The sequence below is a fragment of the Lolium perenne genome, chromosome 6 (assembly GCF_019359855.2).
Source record: "Lolium perenne isolate Kyuss_39 chromosome 6, Kyuss_2.0, whole genome shotgun sequence".
Taxonomy (NCBI): domain Eukaryota; kingdom Viridiplantae; phylum Streptophyta; class Magnoliopsida; order Poales; family Poaceae; genus Lolium; species Lolium perenne.
The window spans coordinates 36,599,438-36,605,097 of NC_067249.2; positions in this window are offsets into that span (position 1 = coordinate 36,599,438).

Genomic DNA, 5,660 nt, shown 5'->3' on the forward strand with positions numbered 1-5,660 from the left:
CCACACTCGCATCCACCCACACGCCACGGTGTGGGGCACAATCGGCCATCATATGGCACCGTGAGAAGAGGCTGGTATAGTAGCTCCAGCACCGAAGATGGGCCTTGGAGAGGAGATGCGCAAGACCCCCGTCGAATAGGACCTTCACCGCCGTACCGCCCTCGGAGGTCATCGCACACTGCCCAATGTAGCTTCGACTTCGCATCAAGAGAAGACCAGCACAAAGACACTCAGACATGCCGGAATGGAGCCGACAACATGATCTTGCCTCTCACAAACCTTGCTCATCACCAATGTCGTTGCCTCTTTAGCTTCCCACCAGAACTCCCAAGTCACCCATCGCCCAACACTCGGGGCCGCCGCCCTGTCATTCCGTTGCTCCGCCACGCCCTGCACGGTCAACCAAGACTACCACCTACCGGGGCCGCCGCCATGACATACCGCCGCTCACTCTCGAGCTGTAATGTCGCACGAACCAGCAGCCCGTAGCCCAAAGCTACCAAGAGCAGTCGGCTGCAGACTACAAACATCACACCAACTCATCTGGGGCTGCCGCCCAGACATAAAATCCGACCATTCCCTCTAGGACGCACCAGCACGAGCTGACTTCCCTGCCGCCCTCATAGCCAAGGTCACCACCCAAGCCGTGACAAGCTGCAGCCATGCACCATATAGTTGCAGCCGCACCGCCTTCCGGGGCCGCCGCCTCAGCGCTCCGCATCCCGCTCAAAGCCGCCGCCTCAACATCCTCAATCCCCGCCGGCACGATGACACTGGATGGCAAACGTACCACCGCTGCCCAACAAGGCAGTGCTCTCCAAGACGACGCCTCCAAGGAGGATACGATGGAGACCGACGCCATCGCCCACTCTAGCCGAGGCAGGAACTTGTGTTTTCACCCGGAGTGGGTGAAACCTTTGTGGCAAGGGAGGTATGAGCCCCACGACGATGCCTCCAAGGAGGGGTATGAGTGCACGATGTCCAAGGACGTCGTCAACATCGGCACCGACCCAAGTCGGAGCTGAGTTCTCGGAGCAACATCTGCCAAAGCCAGGGCAGCCGGAGCCTCACAATTTTTTTCCGATAAAGGGCACTTTATTACGAAACACCCGGCCTCTGCATAACTATGATACACACAACCATCCCAACATAGTACAAGTTCTCAAAAAGTAAATACAATAGTTCTGAAATTCATGAAAGAGAAGCTAGTTACACCAACGGTGCTGCAATCCTATGATTATGCAGCCAGCCATGTTGGGTAATAAACTCCTTGACCGTATTCTCTAACCGTGTAGACACCTCCTTAGCCGGAGCCTCACAAGAGCACCAATGCCACCAGGAGTCGACACCTCACCGGCCGCCACCCACGCCAGCCAACAAAGGCAGCAGGCCATGACGTGGATCACCAAGCTCCACCGCAAGACCATCCACGGCAGCCCCTCACGCCGCGGCAAATGCCATGCCTGGCCTCGCCGAGAGCTGCAGCCGCTGCTGCGGGGTCGCCACAGACCCAGATTCCGTTGGATCGTGCTGCTATGTATTTTGATTCCAACGCCTCCATGATAGCCTCAATCGAAAGTCATCATACTCACAAGCTCGCGGAAAAAGATTTCGATGGAGAAATCTCCGGGCATCGAAAATCCTAGCACACCGCTTACATGCTAGTTCCATCGTTCCGCAAAGATAGGAGAAAAAGAATTGAGCGTATGAAGTCTTTTCTCCTCGCGTTTGTTACCAAACGACATCTTTCCGGATCTCTCTAGTTTTAACGACAAAATCAAAGTCACATGTATTCCATCAATCAAGGGCCTTCGGTCCGCAAATTCTCGCGCGTGGGTCCTCGTCTCGTCGGTCGTCGCGTTATTGACCATGCAGAGCTGGGATGAACTGACCTCCTAGCAATACATTTCATCTCTAAACATGACCGTGATGCAATTGATCCATCTGATTCTGTCCACTTGCTCACGTATTTGCCAGCTTGTAGATGCAACATTCGACATGCAGCATGCTCACGTATTTGGACATCAACATGCTCCTCCACTCCAACCGCATGAACCATTATTCATCCATCTGGGTTCTGCGTGCAGCGTGCTCTCACAAAATCATACTACTCCGTAGTAGCTAGCTGCATTTCGTTGCTGAAGGCGACAAATAAATGCAGTGTCTTAAGTAATGTACGCATTTACTCGGTCGTGGCAGAACATATACTGAGTATATACATACAGTGTCGTAAATAATGGCTGTCTTTACCAGTGTAATTTTTTTAACACTTGCTAAAGAAAATAAAAATCTTTTGCCATGTGTTTGTTCTTCGCCAAGTGAATTTTTCGTGTGTTTTATGCTTTGTACCCCGCGTTTAGCAGTCGGCAAAGACATCAATACACAACAAAGATCTCATTTTCCTTACTGACGGTGTTCAAAACATTGACATAACCTTCTCTAATCTCTACGAATTTTCGATGAGATAGCACCTGATAAATGCATCTAACACCTTTCTACGACATGGATACCTCCCTACCATCAAGCGGCTCCACGAGGACGCCTACCGTGCCACACCAACGATGAATGAGACCGGTGATCATGCCGGGAGTTGTTAGCCTAGAACAACCACATTCTCCGCTAAATGTCTATTTTAGTACCACTTTGTGTCCCGGGAACAAAAAAACTACCACATTTTACCAAGATTTTCGCAAAAAAAACACTAATCGCTAATTCATAACAAATTGACACAAAAACTGATAGGTGGGACCCACCTATCACTGTTGTTTTGCTGATGTGGACCGGGACCAGCTGCTCACATTAAGAAATTGAAAATACCGTTGCGCAAAGATGAGGAGAAAAAGGATTTTCACGTATGAAGTCTTTTCTCCTCTCTAGTTTTAATGACAAATCGACCATGCAGAGCTGGGATGAACGGGCCTCTCCTAGCAAATCGCAATCTGGCCATTTCGACACTAAACCGCCTAAACATGACAGTGATGCAATTGATCCATCTGATTCTGGCCACTTGCTCACGTATTTGCCACCTAGTAGATGCAACATTCGACTTGCAACATGCTCACGTGTATTCGGATATCGCTAGATCGACGTGCTCCAGGCCAAAACAACATCAGGCAGCAGTCGACCATACTTGAAAAACAGGCAGCTCTCAGGTACAGTGCCTCAATATATGTCTACCCAAAACAAAAACAAATGGCATTGGGCTGTGCTCCGGTGTCCCCCCTGGCGAATGACGTTCAGGTGGTAAACGTGTGTTTGGTTCGTGACCAGAAAATATGGATGATCCCATCCCAAAAGCCGAATATTTCCGAGAAAGGCTGGACCATAAGATCCGTGAATTTCATGACTAATCTCACTAGCCGCCTGAGAATCCATGGTCATCGACGTGACTCCGACACCTGCCACCGTCGTATGTGTGGCTCCCCAGCTCAGCGGCGGCCACCATGTCACGGCGAGCGGTGGGATTGCTTTTCCACGTGGCTCCCCAGCTCGACATCGGCGCCCTCCAGGGCGCGGTAAGCGGCGGGCTTGATTTTCAACGTGGCTCCCTAGCTCAGCGGCGGCGGCCTCCATGGCGTGGTGAGCAACAAGCTTGCTACGTCTGCGCCACACCCAGTCGACAGAAACGGCCTCGCTAAATATGTGCGGGTAGTGACCTTGCTAGGCACGGGTAGGCGGCCGCCCGCTAGGTCCGGCCTCCACCACAAAGGGAAAAGGACCCGTTAATTACATACTAACCGGTGTGTTAATGGCATATTTATCTTTTTCTATTAATCGTTAATTAAACATATTTTACCCCATCCCATCCTGTATATGTTTGCCAATGAACCAAACACACATGTTAAGTCAACCCACGAAGGGGTATCAGCAGATCCTAGCCGTCTAAATAGAACAAAGTTTAGAGGAGGGGGGGGGGGGGACACCGGAGCAATAGCCAATGGCATTAACACTGAATTTCTCTCACAAACAATGAATTTGTCTGACAACATTAAGAAAATATACCACATATATAATAACCAATTGGTCTAACAGTAACGCGTGACCAAAGAGAGAAATTATACTTTTTCCTCGAAACGGGCTTTCGCTCCGCTTTATAAATAAATCCACACACACAACCAAACCGAGACAAGGTAATGAAAAGAACCTCTTATAAAGCAGATCAAGGATAAAGAAACAACGTACAACAAAAAGGCAAGACTTGCCACCAAAAGCCAACGAAGCGAAATCGAGGGGGGTCGGATCTCAACGACGACACCCCCAAGAGGGTAACGACGCACACGCCACCGCCGCCGAGACCACAAGGTCAGGGATTTTCACCCGGAGCCATAGAGCAACGAAGATAGCCACAACGGCGCCCCCAAGAGGGTTATGGCATCCGCAGGCACTGTCACCGTTGGCGTTGAAACGCTGAGCTTTCACCGGTAAAAATCTTCGCACACACCCGATATCTCGAGCCGTCTAGAGTATTCGAGCTCAAGCTTCCGAACACGATCTGGGAGAAGCCGGTATGTCACACCGTCACCTCCTGGAACCCCCACCGCCTGCTTGTCGCCATCCAAATGACCAAAGAACAAGGCCACCACCGCCACCACGTCGCTCACTAGGTAGGCCGGTGACGAGGAAGCCCGCAGGGGTGGAAGCCACAACCAACCAGAGGAGAAACGTCCTCCACCGCCATAGGCGGTTGCCACACGGACGAAGCTGGGCCTGTCAGGGCCAATCAGGCCTAGACCACGCCTAGGTCAGGCCCAGATCATCCCAACTAGCCCCGTTGCCGCGCTGCAACGCCATGGCCGACACCAGCAACCTACAGGGCGAGCTCCACTACCTACCGCACCTCCATTGCTGTCGGGGACCCAATGGTATGCCGCCGCCGTTCGACCGTAGTGTTGAGACCTCCAGGACTAGACTACAACGAGGCCCACCCAACCCAGATCGGGCCCGGAGGGCCAAGATCTGGGCCTGCTGCCCTAAGCCACCATGGCAGCCTCCCTGGACGACCTCCACACCGTCGGTCGTCCACACCTACCTGCCACCAACACCCCAGGCGCGCAGCAGAGCGGCTCTCGGCCCTTTTCCGCCGTCTAGGTCGCACCATCGCCGGCCGGTGGTTCCCCATGCAGCCCTCCGCGTGCACGGGTAAGGGAAGGTCGCCGGCACCGCCCAAGCTTAATTTGCCTGCCTGCTCAAGCCGGCAGCAGCGGAGGGGAGGAACTGGAGAGAGTGGAGTAGGGTTTTGCCCCGCGTCGCCCGCGGGGGACAAAGCAGGAGCCCAACAAATTCTACCTTTTGGGTGCCTGTTTTGACTAGCTCCTGGACTGGAGCATCGAGGTGGCCATTGTGGGCGTTGGCGGCGTGTAGCTCAACCTTGTTCAAATCCAGCAGCTCAGATTAATACTTATTCAAGGATATAACAAGAACAATACATTCATACTTACGATAACAAAAAATAACTAGAAATAAAATATAATTGACAAATGCGTTTTTTCAAGAGATCAAAACAACTACCGATCAAATCAACAACTTAACCATGGCGAGGATAAAAGAAGCACTCACTTGAGTGGTAGGTTGTAGACGAAACAAGCATAGCACCACCGCCACACAGCAGCGGCCTACCACTCGGGCATGCGGCAACTACCGACGTAACACATAGTTGCAGA